The 14735-nt window shown below is 37.4% G+C and overlaps 1 protein-coding gene across 5 annotated transcripts in view; it reads right to left on the bottom strand.

Moving 5' to 3' along the window:
* The window catches only part of CDK14 (cyclin dependent kinase 14), a 704276-nt gene that overhangs the window by 311859 nt on the left and 377682 nt on the right, over positions 1-14735 (bottom strand). The gene's annotated exons all lie outside the window — the stretch shown is intronic.

Below are 14735 nucleotides of genomic sequence, written 5' to 3'. Positions count from 1 at the left end.
TGACAAATTTGTTTTTCAGCTTCTCAATTATGAAATAAAAACGAGGCATGAGCATCTGTTGGGGATTTATAACTGGACTCCTATCTGCCAGGGAAAAAGGAGTAAATTACTCAGTTGAAATTGGAGGTTAACTTAGAACGATAAAGTTCATATTTTCAAAAGGAAGTTTCTAATCATACACAGCAATCAAAAGCCTAATGAACCTGCAAAATAAGCAACCTATACATTCTTAATAATTATGTTTTAAAATCAGAATGCGTCACCATTTTTTATTCCATATACATACACTTACATCGTAAAAAGCTTCTTATTGGCTTTAAAATGCTCTCAAATGTATGAGTGTGTGTTTATACAGCCCATCAACATCCCACAATCATCATAACAAACTATAAGAAAAAACAAACAAAATGACTAACTGACCAATTAACAATCATAAATATTTTCCATCAAGACAGGACATCCTAATAAAGGCATGGTCACACTTTAGACACTGCTTGTGTGCCTAAAACTTTACCGATGGGATGATAATCTAATAACAGTTCATTCAAATATCTTCACTCCCACTAGCCTTGTCACATCTGATAAACTCTGATAATTGATAAATAGCAAAGATTTATATACTTCACAACCATTAAAGTAAAAAAATTATCTAGTTACACAGTGGTTTACACAATGACAAGCTCAAGCATTTGCTCATGTTTAAACTTATTAAGAATGGATGCAATTCCAAGGTAAAGATGGCAAACTGGACATATGTACCCATCCTGTACTCTCTTGAATCCCCACTCACCAAAATTTTAGAAGCTCCAAAACAGATGGTAGCAAGTTTAGCATACAAAATGCAAACAAACAACAAATGATTATTAAACTGGCAGCAGGGAAAGCCTAGAAGCAGCCTTATTTATATGACAGAACAACCAAAAGGCTCAGGGCTGACACCAGGAAGTGGGAATGACCAGAAGGTCTATATATAGAGGTCTAAAATATGAAAGCGTGACTGGAAGTCTTTTCAGTAGATATTTAATCCTTATATCCCTTATCCCCCTCTGCTTACATAGGTAACTGCCTCTACCAAACCCAAAGAGGGTAAAACAGAGAACTGGGAAACCCAACCAGTTAGGAACAGGGATATCATCCTGCAACAGGAGGATTAAGTGGATTTCCATCTCCCACTCTGCTTCCAGAAGATTGTCAACTAGGACTCTATCTTCTAGGCAGGAGTTTAGGAGAATTTTTACCAGGAATCTTACAGCACTGCAGGAAAGATGGATAGTGATATATCAAGGGTTTCTCAACAAAACGGCTTCATCAGTTCCTACAGTGAAATTCATGGTGAACCAGCTACCCAGCACACTTGGAGCACCCAATCAGGTTGTTACTGCACCACTTTTAAGTTATGGCCAGACAACTAAGAATCACCAGTTATCACTCCACAGCCTCTAATATTAAAGACAGAGACCAAAACAAACCAGAAGAAAAAAAACTCAGTAGAAACAGAGAAAATACTATTAAAAAAGCTTCAAAAAAAGATCATTAATATTTTCAGTGAGTTAAGAAAATATATTGCAATCTTGAAACAAGAAAAGGATATTATAAAATGGAATATTCTGGGAACAAAAAGGTCTCTTAGAAATTAATAATATTAAAAATTTTAAATTTCAATAGAATAGGTGAAACACAAAGTTGAGAAAATGTCCCTTAATGATGAGCTAAAGGAAAAAATAATTAGAGTATAAGAGAGAAAAGATAAGAAAATTAGAAGAGCAATCCAGGAGGTCCAACATTTACATAATAGAAGATCCAAAAAGAAAAGAAAAAGTGAAGGGAGGAACTCATAACAAAATAATTTAAGATACTTTCCTGGAACAGAAGGACATATGCACATTAAAAGAGCTTGACCTCATTAGTCACCAGTCAGGAGGGAAATACAAAACAAAATGACAAGAAGAAACTATTATACACCTCCTATCACCAAAAAGGCATACAATAACAAGTATTGGAGAGGGTGTGGAAAAATCGGAAACGCCACACACTGCTGGCTACATTGTAAAACGGTGCATGCAATTTGCAACATAGTTTAAGACAATCCTTCAAAAATTTAAAGATAGTCATCAGATGACTCAGCACTCCCATTCCTACGTATATACTCAAAAGAATTGAAAACAGGGACTCAAAACAAATGACTACACACAAATGTTCACAGCAGCACTATTCACAGGAGCCAAAAGGCGAAAACAACTCAAATGTACATCAGCTGATGAATGGATAAACAAATGTGATATTATCTTGTTAACCAAGATTTCAGAAATCGAAATCTAATTGAAATAGGCTTTATTTGGGGTGTGTCAGACTACATGTAGGAGACACAAATTCAAAAAACACTTGAATTGTGTTCTGTAGCACTACAAAATGGAGGAAGCTTATAAAGGCAGAAATTGCAAGGCCACAGTTAGCTACCTAAATTGTTTGTCAAGAATTATAATTGGAACAGGCAAGAAGTAAGGGTGCTTGTTAAGCAAGGACTGGTTGGGGTCTGAAGTGGTTGCATAGCTACCACTTGACCTTGAGACTATATAAAGACCTTGAGACTATATAAAGTTGCAGCTGAGGGATGTTGTTCTAAACACAGCTGGTGGTATCATAGGGTTTGATATAGTTCAGAGCAAATTCAAATGCTCAGTGGGGCAGAGATGTGTCTGAAACCAGAACCTCAATGACTGCCTGACACCCTTTTTGTATGCCTGATCTATGATTATGCCATTATAATTTCAATTTGTCATCAATCCATATACCATGGACAATTATTCAGCCACAAAAAAGAATGAAGTACTGATACAGGCTACAACATGAATGAACTTTAAAAGCATTATACTAAGTGAAAGAAACCTGCACAAAAAGTCACATATTAATGATTCCATTTAGATAAAATGTCCAGGCAAATCTATAGAGATATAAAGTATATTAGTGATTGCTAGCAGTTAGAAGGGTAAAGAATTCAGGGTGACTGCTAATGGATATGGGACTTCTGTTTAGGGTGATGAAATTTTCTAAAATTAGGTAGCAGTGATGGTTCCCAGACTCTGAGAATATACTAAAAACCACCGAATTATACACTTTAAAAGAGTGAATTTTGTTATGTGAATTGTTGTATTAAAAAAAAGAGAATGGAAAGACATGAGTTTCCAGATTGAAAAGGTGCACTGAATGAAAACAAAGCTATATCTTGGTCAACTCTTTGCTTCATCATGAAATTTCAAAACACTGGAAATAAAGAGAAGTATTTTAACAGAAACAGTGGAAACTAGACAACAATGGAGCAATTTCATTGAAATTCTAATGAAATTATTTCCAACCAAGAAACCTATATCTAGCCAAAATGTCAATCAAACATAAGTGCAGAATAAAGATATTTTCAGCAATGCAATGTCTCAAATAAAAAAATGTCCCACACACTCTTTCCTAGAAAGCTACTAGAAATTGTGTTCACCCCAAAACAAAACAACATCAGATGGAGGAAAAAAGAGCTCCAGTCCAGTAGCGAGGGGAGGGGCACCGCAGGAAACCAGTGACAGGAGATGCACCAGGCAGAGGCTTGGGGAGGTCTTGAATTAATGGTAGAAATGAAAACTGGGCAATTATTAATTTCAGGGAAAACAAAAAAGCAATCACAGTATACTACATGCCTCAGCTATAAACAAGATTTATATTGACATAATAATGTAAATTTTGAATTTCTGATCTAATCAAAATTATAATATACCTATATTGAGAGGATGGAAGGTTGGGAGGGTGGCAGGATAGGATGTTCACTTGTTTCAAAGCGGAAAAATTTTTTAAAAGACCACTAAATTCCCATTTTTCACTGTAGGAATCAATGGATGATGCCAAAAGGCGAATAATCAAGAAGTGGCAATAAAAGAAAGTCTTACTAAATATTCAGAGGAAAATCCGAAAGAATCAGTTAAAAGAGCTGAAAGTAAAAACTATTTTTCATAACAAACCACAGAATTAACTGACTCTTTGTATGCGTGTGATGTACAACTTGCATAAAAACAACAATCACAGCAACAAAATGAATGATTTAACCCTGGTGTGGGTTTAACTGCCCTTTACCAATGCATAAAGTGCATATTTAACTAAAATATTATGTGATGTTAACTGAATGAATTTGAAATAAATAAATGTAAGAAATAATAATAATCATATGAAAGAAGACCATTCATTATAATGGTCATTATAATGATATGCCTTTATCAAATTACTGATTTTGAAAATTGGTGAGAAGTTACAGACACTCCATTTCGTATGATATATAATAATGTATACTTCGCTTAGAGATAAATCTGCTAATGATTTTTTTCTCCAATTACTTCATGGTCTATTCAAACATAATGTGAAGGTAATTGGAATTATTGATCATCTTCATCCTGAACTTGGGCACTTTCATCAGACGGCAACTGTAGTACTTTAGCTGGAACGTTTGTCCAATTTCTCCAAGCTGATCATTACTGTCAGTCTTATTAATGCATCGCTCTCCTGCTTCCACCTGCCCCCTGAAGTATGCACAGTTTTTTTAAGATTATTATTTCCTTAACTAAGGAAACTTGGAAATGATTTTTGTGAGGAAAAACAAACGATTAATACGCGAAATATGTTTTATCCTTTCTGAAGGAATTCTCTTTTTTTACTACTGTTATCTTCCCTATGACTTCCTTCTACAAATGAAGTCTTTTTTTTCAGTCCATTCTTTTCAAATATCACAGATTATACCAGCTTCACCATTAAACGTCTATAGTTTAAATGATTAAATTTGAAATTAAAGTAAGAAAAATAATTTTTAAAGAAACCATAGGGGCATACTGTATTGTCATAAAAACAGTCTAATCTGTAGTGGAACGTACTCATAAACTGTGTGTCTTTGTGAATAAGCAGGCATTTACTATCACGACAGTTAAAGATCAGACACACTCCCATCTTAAATCATGTGGATTAAAATACTGAACTGTAATCAGGACTTCCGAATAAGGAATGGCAACCATATGAAATAAAACTAGAACACAGAGAAGATAGGTATGATGTAAACAGAAAAAAATACACTAAAATCTCAGCACCCAACATGACAGTGAACAAACACAGTTTAAAGTGACTAAAGGAGACCATGACTCCCTATTAGATGAGAAAAAGCCATTAGGGAAAAGGATAGAAAAGAAGATAATTGACTTTGTCCTACCAATTAGAGAAATAAGACATTCATAACAGAGCACTGATTGAAAGCTGGCTTGTTTTCTTTTTCATTTCTTTAATTTCTCCTTATGGTTCAAAATTCTTTTATCTTTAGCTGCCTGCACGTTCTGTCATCCACAACGTTTACATCTGTTCACTTGCAGTACTTGGTTCTGCATGGCAACCCACCCCTTCAGAATATAAGATCATAGTATTACACTGCATAACTAGCTCTCCGTATATGAAACTAAAACATCCTTGAAAGTCTTCCATAAAGAAAAGTCCATGAGTCAAATCCAGTTTTCCTACTGTTGTCACTAAAACACAAATATATTCCAGTCCATGACATGTGAAGATCTATGACAGCGACTTATAACTCAAATGGCACATGAAGATTATCTAGTCTAAGATCACAGTCCTCCACCAGATTTCAACCTTGTTAAAAGTAAGGGCTATATATTTGTATCCCTAGAGCTTAAGGATAGTCCCTGGCACAGAGAAGACAGTCCACATACGTTGGAGGAAAAAAAAAATGAATGAATTATTAAACGAATGACCATAACAAGTTGTGTTTCTGCTTCCCAAAATTATGCCAAATGGGATGAGTTTAAATAACAGTGCAAAAACTTGGGCAGTCCTTTGCTATGTAAACTTGGAGCTATCCAGATTCACACTCGACACAGGAGATGATGCAGCTACTGGAAAGGGCATGCATGGAGTACTGAATATCTAAGCCTGAATTTCCTCATCTGCAGAATGGAGGCACCTTATATCCACTTCACGGTTTCAGTTGGCACTATATGACATAACATCTAAATGACATACTTCAATCCCTTGCATAAAGTACAGGTTAGGAACCCTCTCTACAATATTTCTGATGGAAATCCACTTATCCTCTACTGAATGTTCTTAGTGATAAGGTGTTCATTACACAAGGCAATGAATTTAATTTATGAGTAACACAAAACATTTGAACATTCTTCCCAGGATTAAACCAAAACTAGCCTCTCCAGAACTCTCACACTTGGCTTTCTTATCCTCTCTGGAATACTTATGTTACCTTTTCTCTACACTCTTCAGTATGGCTTCAATTCTCCTGAGTAAGTCTTCCTGGCACCTTTACTGGTTCCATGTTGTATCCGTTCACATGCCCTTCCAGGTGCACTCTCCTGTTTGCTTCAGCTCTTTGAGCCAAAGAAATTACTAGTCTTTTTCACATAAACTGTTTTTAAGTTAACTTTCCTCCACCCTGTTTATCCCTTTTTTTTTTGATGTGGACCATTTTTAAAGTCTTTATTGAATTTGTTACAATATTGCTTCTTTTTTTTTTTTTTATGTATCGGTTTTTTGGCCACGAGGCGTGTGGGATCTTAGCTCCCTGACCAGGGATCGAACCCACACCCCCTGCGTTGGAAGGTGAAGTCTTTAACCACTGGACTGCCAGGGAAGTCCCTGCACCCTGTTTTTCTGTATTAGGTTGGGCTGCCTTTTTTTTAAACCAAATACACTGTTTTACTTAGCCCCACAGCAATTCACCTTGTAGGTTCTGCTCATCATTTCACCAGATCTTTTTTCACCCCTGATTCCATCACTCCAAGTGTTAATTAGGACTCCCAGCGACAACACATACACAAATAGGTCAAGCACATCATCTCAATGTCTTCATCTGAGTCATTAATAAAAATATCAAATAGGACAAGGTCAAGGACAATGCCCTCCAGCATACAGCGATAGACTTTTCTCCATCCCAGTGTCGATTCATTAATCAATAGGCTTTGGGTGAAGTTGTTCAACCAGCAATAAACTGAAAGAATAATCTTCTAACAACTGAATTTCAATTTTATGTTGATAAGGATCTCATGAGAGTCCCTGCCGCAACCTTTGCTGGAGTAAGAACTAACACTGTTTCTTATTAAAAGGGAATGATTAGGGCTTCCCTGGTGGCGCAGTGGTTGAGAGTCCGCCTGCCGATGCAGGGGACGCAGGTTCGTGCCCCGGTCCGCGAAGATCCCACATGCCGTGGAGCGGCTGGGCCCGTGAGCCATGGCCGCTGAGCGTGCACGTCCAGAGCCTGTGCTCCGCAATGGGAGAGGCCACAACACTGAGAGGCCCGCGTACCGCAAAAAAAAAAAAAAAAAAAAAAAAAGGGATTGAATAGACTTGAATGTCTAAAAATCTTTTTTTGCATTTCACTAATGTTCTACAGTAAGCTTACATGTCTACAGATTCAGAGGTGTGTTCCCTACCACCTTTTAAAAACCAGCATTCCTTATATAACCTTCATTCTTGATGATTTCTCAAAGATTATATGCAATGGTTTTCTTTTCACATTCTAGATGTAATTTACCTGGAACTACATAATGAACTCATTGTAGTAGATGTTTATATGAGTGTGGGTTTTTTTGGAGGGGGGGGTTGGGAAGAGCAGGGAACTAAGGAAAGCATGTCCTATATCTGAAATTATTCCCTATATTGGGAAAATCCCCTGCTTTATGAATTTTGGTGGAAGGCAAGACCAAACCGTCGTTACAAAAGTCAAAAGGCCAGACACTCACCTTCTCAGGGGCCTGTGCAGTCAAAACATGGGCATGGGACCTAGTGTCAGCTAACCAAACACAACCAACCCTCACTTAGCATTAGGAGCTAACAACCCAAAGAAGCAGGGAGAATGTCGACACCATTTTGACATCATCAGTGGAGGTAATAACATCCAGTCACACAGGGCAGCCACGCCAGTCAAGTAAGAGACAATATATCTGCAGCCAGCAGTCCTGGGGGCAGCAGGATGTGCAGTGGGCAGGTCCACGCATGATATTGGTTCTGGGTCTGGCTCTCCAGCCTCACACTGTTCCTGCCCATTTTTAAAGTCTTCTCAGCAGGTCTGTCAGCCACACGTTAACCTCTTGATAAACTTTTCAGATTAATTCAGCTAAAGAGGATGTCTGTTGCTTGAAATAGAGAACTCTGACTGGTACATTTTTCAGAGCAGCCAGGCACTTTAATTCCTTTGACACAACTAGGTGGTTTCTGACTATCCCATTGTCTGCGGTCTGCTCTACCCGTTATGGAGTAAGATTTGCTCTACATCTTCTGCTTGGAAGAGAATTGTTTTGAGAGAAAAAATAAAGACTACAAAATAGGAGCTAAAGATGGAATATAGATAAATAGAAAAATAAAGAAAAAAAGGTTAAATATGAATTAAGTAGTTCTGCTTTCCCTAGGTTGTTCGCAATAAGTAGTAAAACTATTAAGAGTCTCTTGCCCTTCCTGCTTCAAATGTCACTCATTCACTCATATAAAACTTACTGGCTAAGCACCTACTATGTGCCAGACACTCTGCTAGGCATTGGAGAGGCAGCCTCTGCTCTTGTGAAACCCCAGTCTATCTAGCTCAGAGTCTCAGGTGAAATAGTTTTATCTGGTTTCATAAATAATCTCCTTTCTTACAGGTACTTCCTTCTCAGTATCCTCTGTTGGTGTTCCTCATCACTTTACAGTGCCTTAATGTTATGCTGAATGTTGAAGTGTCCCAGTGTTCAGTCCATGAAACTCTCTTCCATTTCTATGTCCATTTGCTCATACAGTGTTTTAATTATTGATTGCTGGACAAGAAACTAACCCAAAACTTCGTGGCTTGAAACAACCACCGTTATATTATCTCTGACAATTCTTGGGTCGAAAATTCAGAAAAGGCATAGCAGAGGACAATCCATCTTGGCTCCATGTGACATCTGTGAGACTGGAATCTGCCCCTTACCCCCACCCAAGAAGCCTTCTTCAGTCACATGTCTGGCACTAGCCTGGAGGGGCAAATGGCTTGGCTGGGGTCCTATGTCTCAGGCCTAACTAACTTCACACTGTCTTCTGGGTTCTCAGTTCTCCTCCATGTAATCCAGGGCCTCTCCCCATGGTCTCTCCAGCAGGACAACTGGAATTCTAACATGGCTGATCAGGATGCTCAAGAGTGCAAAACAGAAGCTGTCAGGACCACAACTGGCAGAGTGTTCCTTCCACCATGCTCTTTTATTGGTTAGAGCAAGTCACAAGCCCAGCCTTAATTAAGGGGCAGGGACTACACAAGGGTGTGAATATCCAAAGGCATGGTTCATTTAGCGCCACCAAGGTAACAATGACCACACCTGGTGATCTCATCTAATCCCCTTGTTAAATATTATCTATGACCCAGACAACTTCCAAATCTCTACGTTGGACCTCTCTCCTAAATCCCAGACCCATATGTCTAACTGCCTTGTGACATCTTCACTTGCATATATAATAGGCATCTCAAAGTTAACCCCTTCAAGGCTGAGTTGCATCTTCCTGCAGTCTGCTTCATCTCTCCTCACAGCAGCTCCACTGTTACAGTTGTTTCAGCCAAAACAACTTGGGATCATCCCTGACTCTCCTTCATTTCTCAAATGCCACATCAAATGCTATCAGCTCAACCTTAGAAATACATCTAGAATCCAACCACTTCTCACAACCTCCACTGCTGACATCATCCCACGCTTAGATAGCTGTGACAGCCTCCTAACTGGTCTCTGTTTCAGAACTTGCCCATCTTCAATCTATTCTTGAGAAAGCAGCCAGAGAGATTCAATTAAAATATAAGCCAGATCAGATCATTTCTCTGTTCAGCATCCTTTAGTGGTTTCCCATCTCATTCTGAGCAAAAGAAAAGTTCATCAAAATAAAACTTTACAAGGCCCGACACAATCTGGACCCCATTGTGTCTTGGATTTTGTCTCCTCCTCCTGTCCTCCTTGCCTGCTCCATTCCAGCACAGGAGCCCCGCTGCTCCTCACATAAGTCTTCTATCTGGAATGTTCTTGCCTTGAATATATGTCTTCCTGCTACACCTCCCTCAGATTGTTACCTAAACACCTTCTCAGCGAGGCCTTCCCTGATCACTGTCATTTAAAGTTGTACGTGCATGCACATGTGCACATATATCATATCTCATAGGAAAGCAGAAAACTTTTCAATTGCCTCAGGATACTTTAATCTGGAAACCAGAATACTGATGGAGAGCTACAGTTTTTGAGAACAGATGTGGTATAAAATCATGCAAATTAAAGCATTCTTTGTAGATTTAGAAATCAAAATGTATGAGGCATAGAAACCAAATAATTAGGTAAATTGTGTGGCACGGTGAAAAGACAGAACATAACTTTCAGCTGCCAGTCCCATATCCAGCATCACACATACCTCAGGCCATCAAATAAAACTATGAAGATGGTTAACACCAGCAGGCTGCAGAGTGAAATGGAGTAATGAGGAATTTTAGGCACAGCAGACTTGGGCTAAAGTCTTATCTTTACCTTTTTAACTTAACCAAATGATTTAGTAAATCTTAATTTCTCTAAGCATTCTTTTTCCTCATCAAGTATAAAGAAACTGGATAACAAAAACACTTGCCTTATGTACTTCATAGGGCTAAAGATGGAATCTAATGGAATAGCATTTATGAGAGAGTGCTCTGTAGAATGTAAAACACTATAAAAACGTATTATGTGAAAAAAAAGAAGAAAAATACCTTATGTGATTTTTGGTGATTCATAAATCCCTTCATATGACTTTTGGTGACACAGTTTTTTTTCATGTGGAATATAGATTTTTGTATTACATAACGGTGCACATTAGCTTGGAATATTTCACAGTAGAAGAAATAAAATTATTGCTCCAAATAATCATGATCAGTTATAAGTTTGTTGCTTTTCTTCTTATATTTATATGTTATTAAATATGTAATTACATATTTAAATATGTAATGAAAAATGTAATGTATTATTAAATATGTAATGAAAAATGCTGCTATACACACTTTGCTCTCATGCAATTTAAAACAGAACAGAATGGTTATGCACTTTAACTAATGTAATATATATTTACATAATCATGTTTACTATTAATATTCTTATTTCCACTTACAGAATCTGTTTTAGATATTTCAGCATGGTGTTAAGCAGGGTAATGTGGCACTTATTAGTCTTTGGCAAAAAATAAAAACTAAATTGCTTAACTTTTTGTTTAAGTAGAAAAAAATTTTGCTAGCGTTTTCACATTTTTTATATTTCTCTTCCATGTCTCAAACCCAGGCAGGAAAAAAAGATGGCTATAATAATATTTTAGACCATTATGAAACCACATACCTTTTCAAGCTAATAGAGCCACTGCTTGGATAAAGATACTCCTTCACATTTGACAACAACTGGAGAAGGGAAGTACCCAAAAGAGCACCCATCACGAGGGCCCGAAGGTTACACCAATGAGCCATGAGCAGCTTGGGGGCACATTTCCCAGTGTGTGTCAGCCTTGCAGCTTGCAGACCACTATATCTACACATTTTGAAAGTGTGTAAGAAACTAAATTTCAGATGTTTCAGGAGTTTTACCCAGTACTTAAGAGATAGCCTACACAAACAATATCCTATTATACACTGAATCACTTTAATAGTGACCTCCAAAGTCATTTCCTCGAATATTCTTTCACATCAATAACTTCTCATCACTTATTTCATTATTCTGGCCCTCAGAAGGCTTTTATGTAATCTAAAATGTCATTCATGGCAATAATATAAAGCAGCCAGGCTTAGAGTTCTCTTTTAAAGCAAAAAAACAGAAATATATTTATACAGTGTATACACTATCATAAATAAGAATCTCTTACATTGTGGAACCCAAATTACATAGGTACCTCAAAAAATGCTTGAATACTTAATTAATTCTAACGTCCAAAGGAAAAATTCAATAGTACCTAATGTATCTTAAATTATGTTACTTTTCCTGCATATCTAGGGTTTTCATGAGTATGAGGTATGAATTTTCCTATACTGTTTAACATACTCAGTCCCCTCCCTCAAAAAATATGCTGTTAATTACATGGAACTACAAAATCAATATTTTTTAGAAAATAACTTTGACGTTAACAATTTTTAAATATGGCAATATCATCATTAAGTTTGGGAAACTGTAGATTAAAATGTTTGATACTGATTTTAGGGCTTGCTAAATAACAAGATTCTGTGTGTGTTTGTGTGTGTGTGTGTGTGTGTGTGTGTATTTAAGTAGATCCCAGTTAAATAAATGGGGCAACACTCTAACTTACAAGTTTCCTTTATGGAAACTTAAAACATTTCATAATTAAAATAAAATTTTAAGTGGCTGGGTTTTCAACCAGTCTACAAAACTTATTCAACCTATAGAGCAGTTTAACTGTATTTAGGATTTAAATACAGTTACATCTTAAGTGCAGAATAGGGAAGGTTGTGGAAAGAAAAAAGAAAGTTTCCTTTCCCCCTTCTGACCAAAAGCTCAACCTAAGTAAAGCTGAACATAAACAGGAGACACAATATTGCAATTAGGATTCAAAGTAAGATGAATCTGAGTCTATCTTTCATGCCACAAGACCCTAAAAAGCATTTCATCTCCCAAATCCTTAGGTTTCTCCTTTGTAGGGTGGTGACAGTCACAGATCCATAAGACTGCTGAGAACATCAAAAGTGAAAATGAATGCAACACCCCCAGCACAGTGCCCAGCATAAAACTCAATACATTTTAGTTGTTGGTTTTTAGTATTGTGGTCATACTTGTCTTAAACATTATTTCAGCTCCCTTTCTGATCCCTCACTCATCATCTCAAATCCACAAGTGCCCTCCTGTTTCCTACCCTGTGCCCCTCCACTAGATCTGCTCTAATTCCCATGGCATGTCATGCTTTGAAACTTCTATCACCTTCCCACTGCTGTGAAACATGCAAGAAAAGAGTAGAATTTATTTCTGCTAGATACTGTGAGGAAAACAATCTGATTAAATTAATCCATTAAAGTATGTAAGAATCTTAATTTTCCTTGAGATATTGGCATATGTGGGGGGAAAAAAGGCAAGCAATGAAAAAGCAGTGTAAGAAAAGAGAAACTTTAGGAAATATTCAGGGAAGTTATTTTTGTACTGGGCAATAGCCACAGAGGCAGGTTAATACTGTCAGGGAGTCTACACCTTCCCCACTCTAACTGGGAAGACTCTGAAAGGAATTTCTACAGCATAGAGCTCCCCTGCTCCCGCCTCCCCAACTCTGATTTCAGAGACTCACTGGACCATTTTACTTAAAATAAGCCAAACAGGGGCTTCCCTGGTGGCGCAGTGGTTGAGAGTCCGCCTGCTGATGCAAGGGACACGGGTTCATGCCCCGGTCTGGGAAGATCCCACATGCCGCGGAGCGGCTGGGCCTGTGAACCGTGGCCGCTGAGCCTGCGCGTCCGGAGCCTGTGCTCTGCAACGGGAGAGGCCACAGCAGTGAGAGGCCCACGTACTGCAAAAAAAAAAAAAAAAAAAAAGCCAAACAAACAAGTGGTAGCAACAAAAAGCACTTCACTAAGGAGAGCAAAAGGATAGGAGATGAAGTAAATAGAAAAAGACAAAGGCGGGGATGAGAAAGGCAAAGAAATACTGGAAAAGTAAAGAAATAAAGGTGGAGTGGAGAAAGGAAGAAGAGGCAAGGCAGGGCAATCATAAGTCATGAATGACACCAGTGTGCCTCATTCTCTAAAAGAGAACAGGTTAAACTACCTGTTTAGCTCCCCCAGAGAAGTTAGGCATGAAATGCCCACAGAGTACTGCATATATGCACCCTATTTTGTGGTTTATTGAAGAGGACCTGGGATGTCTCCAGAAGAATTGGGACCAAGGGGAATTTCACTCACACAAAGAAGAATAATTTTAAAAGTCAGTCTTAATCAGTTGACAAATACTGCAGGACAGTGAATTTCTTTCCTTTTATGTGGTAACTTCCACAGAATATAAAATGATCAAATGACATCTGCTCTGATATGCACACTTTTAGCTTCACAAATATATTTAATTTTCTTTTAAGATTTGAAAGACACATTTTCACATTACTTTTGTTCATTTCTCTATCAATGTTACTGATTTTAGGGGCCAAACTAATTTTTCTTCCTCTCAATTTAATTAACCAGTTTCGAGGGAGGGAACAAGTATATTTTTGAAATCTCTTTTGTCATGTTTTGTGGAAAAGTTAGTCAAGTATACTAAGAAAAATCTGGATTTAACTGAAATATTGCAACTAGACATACTACAAAATACGAAACAAAAATTCCAATTCTAAATCAGCTGAATACATTATTGACCCCCATATCATCAGTTAAACAAAAGAAATTATATTTGCATTGATGTGTGAATCTGCATCCATTCTTGGTAGCATGTGATATATGCAACTGCTTGGCTCTAGCTGTCCTTGTGGCCACATTACCATATTATTCAAATGTATCTATCATTTATATGTAAATAGACAAGATGAATGGCTTCTTCATAAGACAACAATTTTCAAATGACAAACAGACATAGGCAGACATTAGCAAGATAAAAATGTTGTAAATATTCATTCTATTATATATTTTTAAGGAAAAATGGACACTATTTCAAATGTTTTAAAAAGTAGGGTGGTAATTACAAAATGGGATCTTAATACATTCACAATACCAACAGCTATTCTTC

This window comes from Aethalodelphis obliquidens, unplaced genomic scaffold (genome assembly GCF_003676395.1).
Source record: "Aethalodelphis obliquidens isolate GAN/ISIS:26980383/991018 unplaced genomic scaffold, ASM367639v1 scaffold5, whole genome shotgun sequence".
NCBI lineage: Eukaryota > Metazoa > Chordata > Mammalia > Artiodactyla > Delphinidae > Aethalodelphis > Aethalodelphis obliquidens.
Note: the sequence above shows the minus strand (reverse complement) of the source record. Positions and strands in the feature narration are given on the sequence as shown.